At 38.4% G+C, this 15,809-nt stretch overlaps 1 protein-coding gene across 6 annotated transcripts in view; it reads right to left on the reverse strand.

The window, feature by feature from the left end:
* R3HDM2 (R3H domain containing 2) overlaps nucleotides 1–15,809 on the reverse strand; it is a 148,124-nt gene that overhangs the window by 110,074 nt on the left and 22,241 nt on the right. For 2 of the 6 annotated variants that reach the window (XM_068559700.1, XM_068559701.1), the window contains exon 2: nucleotides 14,843–14,962. The exons of the other annotated variants lie outside the window; for them this stretch is intronic. The gene's annotated coding sequence lies outside the window, so the exon portion shown is untranslated. The remainder of the gene's footprint in view (nucleotides 1–14,842; nucleotides 14,963–15,809) is intronic. 6 annotated transcript variants of the gene reach the window in all.

Genomic DNA, 15,809 nt, shown 5'->3' on the forward strand with positions numbered 1-15,809 from the left:
CTGCTGGGTCCTGTCTGGATTGTTGCCACGTGGGAATTTGGCAAGGCATTGCCAGTTTTCTGATTTTCAAGGAAAGAAATTCATACAGTTTTGTATTTAGGAACCATAAGTGTATGTATATATAATCCACATGTACGTGAATTACGTTCAGTCCACAGACATAAGGGTTATGTTAGTTGGCAACTACAGCGTAAATTAAAAATCTGCAAACACGGCAAGACACAAAGTCCAAGCCATCCATGTGTGACCTCTGCTGTAAGTATTCACTTAGCCAGTGCTTTAGAGCTTGAGAAAAGCCTGAGAAATAGACATGACGTCAAAGGATGAAATCATGGGAACAGTTTGGATTTTGTTACAAAGTCTTAAATATTTTAAAAAATGATCTTTCCATATCTGAAATTTTGTTCTGTAAAGTGTTCTACCTTTTAATTTCCATGGTCCTTTAGATCTTTCAGCATCATTCCATGATTTTTCTTCTAATCATACTCCCTCAAAAAAACCCTTTTTCATTTTCCAACGTTTTTTGGCTATTATGATCCCCAAGTAACATCTCAAAACAATTCCCAGTAAATTCACACCTGATATTTGCTGCAATAATGTGAATTCTCACACTGTTCATACCTAACAAAAATTCAAAGCCATCATTTGAACCTGAAAAGGCTTTTGATTTCTAAATGTGCTCAAAAAATGTCAGGAGAGATTCTCTAAATTTTTAGCAGCAATTATCTTAGGGGATGGGAATTTTGGTAGTTATGGTGCAGTGGACGTCTCCTTTTTACATTATACACCTGGGGATTATTTGAGTTTGTGCACTGTGTCTTACTTTTATAGTTAAAAATAAAGATTAAAAACAGTTTATTTGACAAGTTAGTGAAAAGCAAAGTAGATAACTCCATTGAATACTTTTCTTACAGAAGCTGTTTAGCACTGATTTGACCGAGCCTATAATCAAAGCTTGATTCTATTTGAATTATTTGAAAGTAGTCATTGTTCTACGTATTCTCTGCCTTGTTTTCTGAAGTCCTTTCTTAAAAAAATTTACAAACTTATACAAATAACAGTTCATAATACTTTATTGTCCTCTTCCTCTGTAGAAAAAACCAAATATATACAATTGAGAAATAAAAAATAAAAATAAAAATAAATAAATAAAAGGAGGGAAAGGAGGGAGGGGAGGGAAGGAGGGAGAAAGAGAGAAACAAGGAGAGAGAAAGAAGAAAGGAACAAGGAAGCGTAATGCCCAGTGTTGTAGATTAAACATGGCCACAGATTATTTGCAGCAATTCCCATCAAGAAGTGGAGCTGGGACTTCCCTGGTGGTCCAGTGGCTAAGACTCCACGCTCCCAATGCAGGGGACCCAGGTTTGATCCCTGGTCAGGGAACTAGGTCCCACATGCCGCAACTAAAAGATCCCACATGCCGCAAAGACGGTCCCGCAAGTGGCAACGAAGATCCCGTGTGCCGCTAGTAAGACCCGGGGCAGCCAAATAAATAAATAAATATTAAAAAAAAAAAAAAAAAGAAGTTGAGCTCATTTCCCCTCATTGTCTCAAAGACAATGCTGAGCAAAAAAAGACACAAAGCATATCACTATATTCTATTAATATGAAATTCAAAAACAGATAAAACTAATGTATGGTAATAGAAGCTAGAACAGTGATTATCTTTTTTTTAAATTTATTTATTATTATTATTATTTTTTTTTTTTTGGCTGCGTTGGGTCTTTATTGCTGTGCACGGGCTTTCTCTAGTTGCGGCGAGCACGGGCTACTCTGCGGTGCACGGGCTTCTCACTGAGGTGGCTTCTCTTGTTGTGGAGCATGGGCTCTAGGCACGTGGGCTTCAGTAGTTGTGGCGCGTGGGCTCAGTAGTTGTGGCTCATGGGCTCTAGAGCACAGGCTCAGTAGTTGTGGCGCACGGGCTTAGCTGCTCCGTGGCATGTGGGATCTTCCCGGACCAGGGCTCAAACCCGCGTCCCCTGCACTGGCAGGCAGATTCTTAACCACTGCGCCACCAGGGAAGTCCCCAGTGATTATCTTTGAAGTCATTTTTGCAAAAGAGATTCTAGAGCATATTCAGTGTTTCCAGAGAAAACTGTCTATACAAGAGTATTTGAGGGGACAGCTTATAACTGATATGGTGATGGAAGCAGCTAATTGTGCTCCTGCCCATCCAGCCAAACAGATGCTGCTAGGCTTACCTCTACTTTAGGAAGGACATGCTCTAACCCCTGCACCGGTTTGTACAGCCTGGCCCTCTGTGGCTCCATGTCCAAGTCAGTGCCTTAGTTTAGAACCTCATCATTTTCCACTGGACTTACCACAAAACACACTGTGAAAAGGGTGATCTTTGAAAAATACAAATGTGATGGCATCACTCTCCCACACCCATACCATACATACACACCCCTCCTCCTCCTTAAAATCCTTCAAAGACTCCCCAGTGCCTATAAATTCTGCACTCCCTATCAGGGTACTTAAGTTCGTTTATAATCTAGTCCCTGACTACCTTTTTCTCTCTCTCTCTCTCTATATATATATCCTGAGTTCCATAACGAATTACTTATAGTTGACCTAGAAAGCACCTCATCTCAGTATCTCTGGGTATAGAGTTGACCCTTGAACAATGAGGAGGTTAAGAACGCCAACCCTCCCCACAGTTGAAAATCCGAGTATAACTTATAATCAGCCCTCAGTATCCGCAGTTCCCCCTGTATCTGGGATTCCACAGATTCGACCAACCACAGATCATATAACACTGTAGTATTTACTACTGAAAAACCTCCATGTTGTTCAAGGCTCAACTACGTAATGCATCCTCTATCTAAAACAGCAGTTCTCAAACTGTGGTCTCAGGAGGTCTATGAGGTGAAAGTATTTTCATAATAACAAGATGTTATTTGCCTTTTTCACAACGGTGATAAAAGCAATATAGGTATAACTGCTAGTGCCTTAGCATAAATCAAGGCTGGGGCATCAAACTGTACTAGTAATATCATCTTCTCCGCCACTCCACATTTGGAGTTTAAAAAGGAAAAGATAAATTTTACTTGTGAATATCCTTGATAAACCAGTAAAATTTAATAATATTATTAAATTTCCAACTTTGAGTACGTCTTTTTAATATTCTAAGTGTCAAAATGGGAAGTAAGTATAAAGCACTTCTCCCGCTTTACAATAATCATACAATAATTGTCTCAAGGAAAAGCAACTGAGCTACAAGCTGAACTAGCTGCTTTTTTCATGGAATACTATTATTTCTTTTTTTAAATTAATTTTTATTGGAGTATGGTTGTTTACAATGTTGTGTTACTATTATTTCTTAAGTAAACAACTGACAGGCAAACTATGGTTATTCAGACTTGGGTATGTACAACATTTTCACGAAAATGAACAAAGTGAGCCTATGACTTCAAAGAAAACAAATGAAAGTATTTGTTGCAAATGATAAAATTCAAACTTTAGCTAAAGTCAGAATTTTGAAAACATGTATCCCCTATGAGCTTGATGGCTTCTCAATACTTTAAGACTTTCCTGATGAAACGGTAGTGGTATTAATGAATGTGATTTTTAAAAACTGTATAATTAACTGTATCAAACACTTGGAAGATCTGAATAACCAAATGAACCAATATTTTCCAATTAATTAAATCATGATGTTTCAAAATCATACATGGGTAAAAGACCCATTCAACGTACTAAACAAACGAATTTTAATGTCACCAAGTACAAAAGTTCATTAATATGGTTTCATATTAATGAAACCATACAACTAACCTATATTGCAACTAACCTTTAATAAACTACCACTTGTTGAGTTTGGGTATAATATCAAAGAATACCCACAATTACCTAAAGAAGATATTAAAATACTTCTGTCTTTTTCAGCTACATATCTCCAAGGCTGGATTTTCTTCATATATTTCAACCAAAATGACATACTGCAACAGACTGAATGCAGATGGAGATACAAGAATACAGCTATCTTCCAATAAGCTAGACATCAGAGACTTGTAAAAATATAAAACAATGTCCCTCCTTCTTCTCACTAAATCTTTTCTGTTTTAAAAATTAGTTTTTTCACGACAATGAGGTACCACCTCACACCAGTCAGAATGGCCATCATTAAACAGTCTACAGGGACTTCCCTGGTGGTTCAGTGATTAAGAATCACCCTGCCAATGCAGGGGACACGGGTTCGATCCCTGGTCCAGGAAGATCCCACATGCCACGGAGCAACTAAGCCCGTGCACCACAACTACTGAGCCTGAGCTCTAGAGCCCGCAAGCCACAGCTACTGAGCCCGCGTGCCACAACTACTGAAGCCCGCGTGCCTAGAGCCTGTGCTCCGCAACAAGAGAAGCCACTGCAATGAGAAGTGTGCATACCGCAATGAAGAATAGCCCCGGCTCGCCACAACCAGGGAAAACCCACATGCAGGAATGAAGACCCAATGCAGCCAAAAATAAAAATTAATTAATTAATTAATTAATTAAAAGACTTAAAAAAAAAAAAAAGTCTACAAATAACGGGACTTCCCTGGTGGTCCAGTGGTTAAGAATCTGCCTCCCAATGCAGGGGATGCAATTTTGATCCCTGGTCAGGTAACTAAGATCCCACATGCTGCGGGGCAACTAAGCCCGTGTGCCACAACTACTGAGCACACGGGCCACAACTAGAGAGAAGCCCACACACTGAAATGAGGAGGCCACGCACTGCAGTGGAGGGTTCCGCATGCCACAACGAAGATCTCGTGTACTGCAACTAAGACCCGACGCAGCCAAAAATAAAATAAATAAATAATTTTTAAAAGTCTACAAGTAACAAACGCTGCCGCACGTCGCAACTACCAAGCCCACACACCACAACTACTGAAGCCCACATGCCTAGAGCCCATGCTCCGCAACAAAAGAAACCACCACAAAGAGAAGCCCACGCACTGCAACAAAGAGTAGCCCCCGCTCACTGCAACTAGAGAAAGCCTGCACGCGTGGCAACAAAGACCCAGCGCAGCCATAAATAAATAAATAACTAAAGGAATGAATGAATGAATGAATGAATAAATAATTAAAATTAAAATTTAAAAAAATGCTGGAGAGGGTGTGGAGAAAAGGAAATCCTTCTATCCTGTTGGTGGGAATGTAAATTGGTACAGCCACTACAGAAAACAGTATGGAGGTTCCTCATAAAACTAAAAACAGAGTTGCATTATGATCTAGCAATTCCATTCCTGGGCATATATCTGGAAAAAACTATAATCCAAAAATATTCATAGCAGCATCATTTACAATAGTCAAGACATGGAAACAACTTAAATGTCCACTGACAGATGAATGGATAAAGAAGATGTGGCATATATATACACACACACACACACACAAATGGAATACTACTCAGCCATAAAAAAAAGAATGAAAAAATGCCCTTTGCAGCAACGTAGATGGACCTAGAGATTATCGTACTAAGTGAAGTACAAATACCATAAGATATCAATGGTATGTGGAATCTAAAATATGACACAATGAACTTATCTACAAAACAGAAATAGACTCATAGAGAACAGACTTGTTGTTGCCAAGGTCGGGGGGTGGGGGAGAGATGGACTGGGAGTCTGGGATTAACAGATGCAAACTATTATATATAGAATGGATAAACAACAGGGTCCTAGTGTACAGTACAGGGAACTATATTCAATATCCTGTAATAAACCATAATAGAAAAGAATATGAAAAAGTATATATGTGTGTGCGTATATAACTGAGTCACTTTGCTGTACAGCAGAAATTAACACAACATTGTATCAACTATACTTCAATAAATTTTTTTACAAATTAGTTTTTTCAGGACTTCCCTGGTGGTCCAGTGGTAAAGAGTCCACCTTCCGGGCTTCCCTGGTGGCGCAGTGGTTGAGAACCTGCCTGCCAATGCAGGGGACACGGGTTCGAGCCCTGGTCTGGGAAGATCCCACATGCCACGGAGTGACTGGGCCCGTGAGCCACAACTACTGAGCCTGCGCGTCTGGAGCCTGTGCTCCGCAACAAGAGAGACCGCGATAGTGAGAAGCCCGCGCACCGCGATGAAGAGTGGCCCCCACTTGCCGCAACTAGAGAAAGCCCTCGCACAGAAACGAAGACCTACACAGCCAAAAATAAAAAAATAAATAAATTAAAAAAAAAAAAAAAAAGAGTCCACCTTCCAATGCAGGGGATGTGGGTTCAATCCCTGGTTGGGGAACTAGGATCCCACATGCCACAGGGCAACTAAGCTTGTGCGCCACAACTACTGAGCTTGCAAGCCTCAACTAGAGAGCCTGTGTGCCACAAACTATTAGCGCCCACGTGCTCTGGAACCCACGCGCCACAACTACAGAGCCCATGTGCCCTGGAGCCTGTGCGCCACAACTAGAAGAGAAGAGTCGCACGCCACAACTAGAGAGAAGCCCACGTGCTGCAATGAAAGATTCCACATGCCTCAACAAAGATCCCCCGTACCACAACTGAGACTGACACAGCCATAAGTAAATAAGAAATAACAGGGGGCTTCCCTGGTGGCGCAGTGGTTGGGAGTCTGCCTGCCAATGCAGGGGACATGGGTTTGAGCCCTGGTCGCACCGCGATGAAGAGTGGCCCCCACCTGCCGCAACTAGAGAAAGCCCTCGCACAGAAACGAAGACCCAACACAGCCATAAATAAATAAATAAATAACTTAAAAAAAAAAAAAAGAATGCAGCTATCCTTTAAAAAAAAAAAAAAGAAAAGAAATAACAGAACTATTAAAAAATTAGTTTTTTCAGTAAAAAGTACATTATAAAAAATTGGGCAGAAGAACTGAATAGGCAATTTTCCAAAGAGGAAATGCAAATGGCCAACAGGCACATGAAAAGATGCTCAACGGCGCTAGTCATCAGAGAAATGAAAATCAAAACCACAATGAGATATCACCTCACACCTGTCAAAATGGCTATCATCAAAAAGAACACAAATAACAAATGTTGGCAAGGACGTGGAGAAAAGGGAACCCTTGTACATTGTTGCTGGGAATGTAAACTGGTGTAGCCACTGTGGAAAAACAGTATGGAGGGTCCTCAAAAAACTAAAAAAAGAACTACTATATGACTCAGCTATTCCACTCCTGGGTACACATCCAGAAAAAACAAAAACACTAATTCGAAAAGATACATGCACCTCAATGTTCATAGCAGCATTATTTACAACTGCCAAGATATGGGAGCAACCTAAGTGTCCATCAAATGATGAATGGATAAAGTGTGTCTGTGTGAATGTACATACACAGACACACACACACACACACACACACACACAAAATGGAATACTACTCAGACATAAAAAGGAACGAAATTTTGCCATTTGCAGCAAAGTGGATGGACTTGGAGGGCATTATGCTAAGTGAAATAAGTCAAAGAAAGAAAGGCAAATACTATATTAAATCACTTATATGTGGAATCTAAAAAATACAACAAACTAGCGCACATAAAAAAAAAGCAGACTCACAGATATAGAGAACAAACCAGTGGTTACCAGTCGGGGGGATGGGGGTGGGCAAGAGCAAGCAATATAGGGGTGGGAGAGCAGGAGGTAGAAACTATTGGGTGTAAGATAGGCTACAAGGACATACTGTACAATACAGAGAATACAGCCAATATTTTGTAGTAACTGTAAATGGAGTGTAACCTTTAAAAATTGTATAAAAAATTAGTGTGTTATATATACTAATATGTAAGGAGTTTATTATTTTTAATAAATATTTAAATGTTTTCTTAGTTTTAATTTCTAACACAGTAAATACTGGCAAATATAACTCCACATAAATAAAAGTTCTTTAGCGTCTGTAATAACTTTTTGAAGAGTTAAAAGGTCAGACACCCAAAATTTGAGAACTACTAATCTAGAATTTCCCCTGCCCCATTTGTCCTTCAAGGCTCTGCTCCTCCAGAAAGCCTTCCCTGAGAGCTTAGGTAAAGTTAATCTGCTACAGTTGCTTACAGTGGAGCACAAAAGACTACACTGGTTCATAGGCACTCAGTTAACTGTTGAATGAACAAGGCTAAGCTGAGGGCACATGCTGCCAAATATACATGTACGAAAACATTTCAAAGTTGTTATTTTGTATATATCCACCACGACTAAAACCTCTCTCTCAAATCTTGAAACAACTGCTGGTGGAAATGTAAACTTCATATATCTTTGGAAGGCATTTTTATAATGTCTATAAAAATTCCAAAGTATACACCTTTAGAAAATTATCTTACTGATATTACAAATATGCAAAATGACATATGTACAAGGTTATTCATACTGCACTATTTGTAACTGAGAAAAAATCAAAATGCCCTTTAATAGAAGAATGATAAACAATACATACATAGCCCATATAATACTGTACAGACATAAACAAGAATAAGGAAATTCAACTTACAACAACACATATAACTTGATGTATGTGTAAGTAAGAAAAGAGTAAGACACAGAACCATTTTTGTAAAAAGGAAGAAAAGAAGATACATACATATTTACATGTATGTGTATATTTTATGCTTATAAGCACACAGGATGCACAAAAACTGGTAATACTAGTTGCCCCTGGAAAGAGGAACTGACTGGTTTTCATTGTAGGAACAAGAAAACTTCTCTACTTTTTTCTATACTTAGAATTTTGTACCATGTAAATGTGATACCAATCCAAAAAGTAAATCTAAAAATATGTAAGAATCTTCATTTCACATAAAGAATAACTTCTCATCTTTCTTTTTCTAGCCTCAAAAAACGTCAATCCCCAATTTTTTTTTTTTTTTTTAAGGAGGCAAGTGCTCTCTGCTCCATCTCCCATTTCTTTTTTTTTTTTTAAAGTGTTTATTTATTTATTTATGACTGTGTTGGGTCTTCGTTTCTGTGCGAGGGCTTTCTCTAGTTGTGGCAAGCGGGGGCCACTCTTCATCGTGGTGCGCGAGCCTCTCACTATCGCGGCCTCTCTTGTTGCGGAGCACAGGCTCCAGACGCACAGGCTCAGTAACTGTGGCTCACAGGCCCAGCTGCTCCGCGGCACATGGGATCTTCCCAGACCAGGGCTCGAACCCGTGTCCCCTGCATTGGCAGGCAGATTCTCAACCACTGTGCCACCAGGGAAGCCCCCCAATTTTAAAAATTTTTTTTTAATTTTTTTTATTCAAGTATAGTTGATTTACATTGTTTTGTTAATTTCTGCTGTACAGCAAAGTGATTCAGTTATATACATACAATACATTCTGGTTTTTTATTATTTACCTTTATTATTATAATTATTTTTTACAATACATTCTTTTTCATATTCTTTTCCATTATGGTTTATTGCAAGATATTAAATATAGTTCCCTGTGCTATACAGTAGGACCTTGCTGTTTATCCATCCTATATATAACAGTTTGCATCTGCTAATCCCAAACTCCCAATCCATCCCTCCCCCTGGCCCTTGGCAACCACAAGTCTGTTCTCTATGTCTATGAGTCTATTTCTGTTTTGTAGATAGGTTCATTTGTGCCGTATTTTAGATTCCACATATAAGTGATATCATATGGTATTTATTTGTCTTTCCCTTTCTGACTTACTTCACTTAGGATGATAATCTCTAGCTGCATCCATGTAACTGCAAATGGCATTATTTTGTTCTTTTTTATGGTTGTGTAGTATTTCATTATATACATGTACCACATCTTCTTTATCCATTCACCTGTCAATGGACATTTAGGTTGTTTCCATGTTTTGGCTATTGTGAATAGTGTTGCGATGAACATAGGAGTGCATGTATCTTTCTGAATTATAGTTTTGGCAGGGTATGGGGTGGGAGGGTAGGAGTGGGACTGCTGGATCATATCACCATACACACAATGGAATATTACTCAGCCATAAAAAAGAATGAAATCCTGCTATCTGCAGCAACATGGATGGACCTAGAGAATATTATGTTAGTGAAATAAGCCAAAGAGAGAAAGACAAATACTGTATGATAACACTTATATGTGGACTCTAAAAAATAATACAAATGGGGGGGTGGGGGAGAGTTGGATTGGAAGTTTGGGACTAGGAGATGCAAACTATTATATATAGAATGGATAAACAATGAGGTCCTATTGTATAGCATAGGTAACTATATTTAATATCCTATAATAAACCATAATGGAAAAGAGTATGAAAAAGAATATATATTCATATATACCTGAATCACTTTGCTGTACACCAGAAACTAACACAATATTGTAAATCAACTATACTCCAATTAAAAATAAAAAATAAAAATAAATAAAAATTAAAAATAATACAAATAAATGTAATGCAAAACAGAAATAGACTCACAGATATAGAAAACAAACTAGTGTTTACCAAAGGGGAGAGGAGCAAATTAAGGGTATGGAATTAAGAGATACAAACTACTATATATAAAATAGATAAGCAACAAGGATATATTGTATAACACAGGGAATTATAGCCATTATGTTGTAATAACTTTTAATTGAGTATAATCTGTAAAAATACTGAATCACTATGCTGTACACATGAAACTAATAAAATACTGTAAATCAACTATATGACAACTAAAAAAAAAAAAGGATTTCCCCAGTGGTCCACTGGTTAAGAATCCGCCTTCTAATGCAGGGGACGCCGGTTTGATCCCTGGTTGGGGAACTGAGATTCCACATGCTGTGGGGCAACTAAGCCTGTGTGCCACAACTACTAAGCCTGCACACCTCAACTAGAGAGCCCACGTGCCACAAACTACAGAGCCCACATGCTCTGGAGCCCACGTGCCACAACTACAGAGCCCGGGTGCCGCAACTAGAGAGAAGTTTGTGTGCCACAATGAAGAGCCCACATGTTGCAAAGAAAGATCCCGCATACTGCAACGAAGAAGATCCCACGTGCCGCAACAAAAGACCCAACGCAGCCAAAAAAAAAAAAAAAAGAAAGATACCCACTATGAAGCCTTTAAATTAACTGTGTTAAGTGGTTAACTAGTGATTCTAGGGTAGGGTCAGTATCTTCACCTTTTACCTTGTATACTTTTGAATTATTTAAATTTCTTACAATGATTACATATTACTTTTGCAATTTGAAAACTGCAAATCTGTAAGATTGAAGATACGGAACTTAAAAATCTACAGTCCTGACTTTGAATTAGACATGTTGATATGAACTTGTGATGCACTTTCTTTCAAAAAAAAGATGCCATTTTCCTAACCTTGTTCACTAAAAACAGCAAGAAACAATGAACAACCCACTAAGCAATGAGTACCTCTTGCACCCAGACTGTGGCCTCTCAACATCATTTCCCAATAAAGGGGCAATGGCTGTTAGATGCCCAGGAATGGAAATGTAAAAGAGGATCTCAGAGTATCAGGTCAGGCCAGAAAACAAAGAAACAATCAAAGACTAGGAGGATCATACCAAGAGGACACTGCAGGGAATTCCCTGGTGGTCCAATGGTTAGGACTCCATGCTCTCACTGCCAAGGGCCCGGGTTCAATCCCTGGTTGGGGAACTAAGATCCCACAAGCCACGCAGCATGGCCAATAAATAAATATATTAATTATTTACTTTTTTAAAAAAAGGACATTGGAGCCAACTTGAAGAGGTTCCCATTTGCCATTATCAGTTAATCAGTGAGATATCAATAAGAATAAAAAAAGAAATTGACTGAAACCCATAAATATATTTAAATTGGTGAGTTCATAATGACAATTTAAAAAAAAACTAATCAGTCACCTTTGCAGGATGTTAGTGAACAAATTCATTATTTTGAAAATGGCAATGACTGTTAATTAAAATAAAGACTCAAAGCATTTGTCTCACCTTTCCTGTACAAGATATACCTGAAAGTAACCAACTAAGTGATGAGGGAAGTATCTCTTTATAAAAGTATTCCACCTAAAATAAATTTTAAAATAATACAACTTCAATATCACCATTCTGTAATCACTAATGAAATTCAATAAAGGATGTAGACAATGATCATCAATGACTGCTGACATCATGAAAATTAGACTAACAGACATCACACACTTCCTCCTAATGGAACTACACTATAAAGTATTCAAGCCAAAAACACTGAATCTGAATCTGATCAAGTCTCTAGATATAACTGCCCATTTGAAGGAAATACAAAGTACAGAGAAATATGTTAAATGACACCACTATGATGTCAATCACCAAATCCACTTGTGGGAAACTACTGGACAGATAACCCAGATTCTTCAACAAATACACCAGGGGAAGAAAAAAAGGAGAGGGGAAATTTTTCAGATTAAATGATTTTTAAAGATATATCGACCAACTACAAGGTACAGATTTTATTTGGATCCTATTTTAAACAAACAGGCTGTTTAAGAAATATGATACAATCAGGGAAATATGAACACCAGATATTTAATATTAAGGAATTATTGTTAATTGTTTTAGAACTGTAAATGGTATTGAGGGACTTCCCTGGTGGCACAGTGGTTAAGAATCCACCTGCCAATGCAGGGGACACAGGTTTGAGCCCTGGTCTGGGAAGATCCCACATGCTGCGGAGCAACTAAGCCTGTGCGCCACAACTACTCAGCCTGCGCTCTAGAGCCCACGAGTCACAACCACTGAGCCCACGCGCTGCAACTACTGAAGCCCACGTGCTGCAACTACTGAAGCCCACGCACCTAGAGCCTGTGCTCCGCAACAAGAGAAGCCACCGCAATGAGAAGCCCGCTCACCGCAATGAAGAGTAGTCCCCGCTCACCATAACTCCAGAAAGCCCGCGCGGAGCAACGAAGACCCAACACAGCCAAAATAAATAAATAAATAAATAAAAATTTAAAAATAAATGGTATTGATACTATGTTTTTTTAAAGTCCTTATTATTTAGGGTATATACTGAAATATTTAGGGGTGAAATAATACATCAGATTTCCTTCAAGATAATCAGGAAAGGGGAGCCCAGTTCAATTCCTACCTCATCCCTACCTTTCTATATTGATTCCTCTCTTCTTTTCTTTTACATCTGTTTGTGCTGCACAATTAAATGTAACTAAATTCTACAGCATTCCATCTATAATACAGAATCTAATCCATTACATCTACTGTTGTTTTGTTCAAGTTTTATCTCCACCACTAGCCAGCAAGGTCTTTTAATGCACACAAGAAATTTTTGATCCCACAACCCTAGAATGGTGCTAAGCCTTCTAATGGTCCCAAGTACCTAATCTGACACTCAAGGTGTCTCTGAAAAACCCTGGGACCTACGGAAAAATGCAATATTCTTCCTTGTCACCCCAAGGGCTACTTTGTGCTAAAGTTTAAGTTTTAACCATAGTAAAAGCATATAATATTATCTTATTCAAATTTAACAGGGGTTCCTTTTATAACATCAAAATGCTAAGTCTTCAGCAAGTTAGGGCAAGCTAATAAGCACAAGCTTTTCCTCCCAGAGTTCAAATGGGAACTTGAGTATTTATACTCTTTCGCAGAAACAAAATTATACATTACTAGGTTTAAATAGAAATTTTATTATCTAAGTGATTGATTAAATACACTGAAGTTATTTAATAAAAGCTTCAGCTGTAATGTAAAAAGAGAGCTTACCCAAAGAAATAGTCACAAAGCCCAGGAAAAAAAGAACTCACTACCTAACTGGCAACCAGTAGCACTGGAGAACAAGTCTACTGGAGTACTTACAAGTTTTAAGAGTTGATTTATAGCCCCTTTATCCTTTAAAAAAAAATTTTTTTTAATAAATAAATTTATTTATTTTTTACTGCATTGGGTCTTCGTTGCTGCGCACTGGCTTTCTCTAATTGAGGCGCGCGGGCTTTCTCTAATTGTGGCGAGCAGGGGCTACTCTTCGTTGTGGTGCATGGGCTTCTCATTGCGGTGGCTTCTCTTGTTCACAGGCACTAGGCACATAGGCTTCAGTAGTTGTGGCACACAGGCTCAGTAGTTGTGGCTCGCAGGCTCTAGAGCTCAGGCTAAGTAGTTGTGGCGCACAGGCTTAGTTGCTCCGTGGCATGTGGGATCTTCCTGCACCAGGGATCGAACCCATGTCCCCTGCATTGGCAGGCGAATTCTTAACCACTGGGTCACCAGGGAAGCCCCAAATATGTTTTAAAATAATTGATTTTTTCCCTCTAATCATAAAAGAAATCCATGTTATTTATAAATGAGATAAACAAAAAAGAAAATAAAAACCATCTCACTACCTCCTTCATAACATTTTGTCTTACTAAACAGTAAGTCCTTTGAGGGCAGCTCACTTCCCCAAGCAACACAGGAAATTGTGTTCTACAGCTCTCTACGGAAGCCCTAAGGGGAAGGAAAGAGGAAAAACCCATGGGCTTAATTCAATGAGAGCAACACGTAGATTTGTCTTTCAGTTTTTTTTACATTTCACCATTTATATAAATCCAGGGTCAGAAAAAAAAAACTTACATTCCACTCTTATGGAATTTTCTTGGTTTGTAATAATTTGGGGGGCATTTTTTCCAGTGTCCTCAAAATTTCTTACTATAGCAGCAGCAAAGTCTTACACTTCGAATTGGCAAGTCGGGTAGTAAACATTTCATATTCACTCTGTGTAAAGTCTGTGTCTATTTTAACTTATATTTAAATTAGTTACTCAAAGTACCATTCCATTTATCTGTTATTTCTTATGTTGAGGTCCTACCCAACTCCGTCAACAGATTTTTCTTATTTCATGTAGTTAAGTGTACACTGAATAACTAAGTTTCTCCTCAAAATATCCTACACTAGTCTGAATCTACACATATGCAAAACAATTCTGGTGTCATGAAATTCACCCACAAGTACCCAACTGTAATGCTCACCTGATCTCTAACTCAGATGTATTGCCTCATCCATCCAGGCGAAGTATAATAACTGTACTTATCAAGCATAATTTGAAGAGACACTGGAGAAAGCAGAGTAGATAGCCTCCAGCAATTCACCTAGGAGGGGAAAAAAATTATCCCTTTCACCACCCAGTCTAGGCTCTAACAAGTTTTCAGCAACAGTCAAATAAAATTCTCAAAACAGTTTTGACTTTTCACTGGACTCTGTGTCTTAAGCAGTCTGAGTGACAGTGCAAAAATTAATTTGAAGCTACTTTTCTTCTTCCTTACTCCAAAAAGCCAAATATTGTCTGTCCTGACTATTCAAATCCCCAGAGATTTCAATTCTGCAGGAGCTCTACATGGTTCTAAATTTAGCCAAGTAATAGAAATAGTTGGAAGGCATGCAATTCATTTTAATATCTGCACCTCTATGTTGCCAGGAAGCTAATTTTTAAAGTAGTCTTAGAGCAGTCATCCACATAAAAGAACAAATATATAAGCCATGTAATCAACTGATAGGTTAGTAATTGTGTTAATTAAAATATTACCTATAACTTCTGTAAGTGACCAACATCACCCCTCTGAAAATATATTCTATATTTCTTACACAGGGATAGAGTTTTAAATATTTCAACAAAACATGGGACTTCCCTGGCAGTCCAGTGGTTAAGACTCCGTGCTTCCAACGCAGGGGGCATGGGTTTGATCCCTGGTCGGGGAACTAAGATCCCGCATGCCGTGCGGTGCAGCCAACAACAACAAAAAAAACACGTTAATAGCAAATCACTTTCCCTACAGCTTATTTATGTTTCTACTTCAAAGGAACACATAGATAGGTTTAAGGAGTTTCACCTTCAATGCAAAATGTTTTTGTACACTTTGCTATACAGCACAAATCAGCACAACATTGTAAATCAATACCTCAATAAAAAAAAAAAAACCAAGGGGGAAAAAAAGTTTT

This window comes from Eschrichtius robustus, chromosome 13, assembly GCF_028021215.1.
Source record: "Eschrichtius robustus isolate mEscRob2 chromosome 13, mEscRob2.pri, whole genome shotgun sequence".
NCBI lineage: Eukaryota > Metazoa > Chordata > Mammalia > Artiodactyla > Eschrichtiidae > Eschrichtius > Eschrichtius robustus.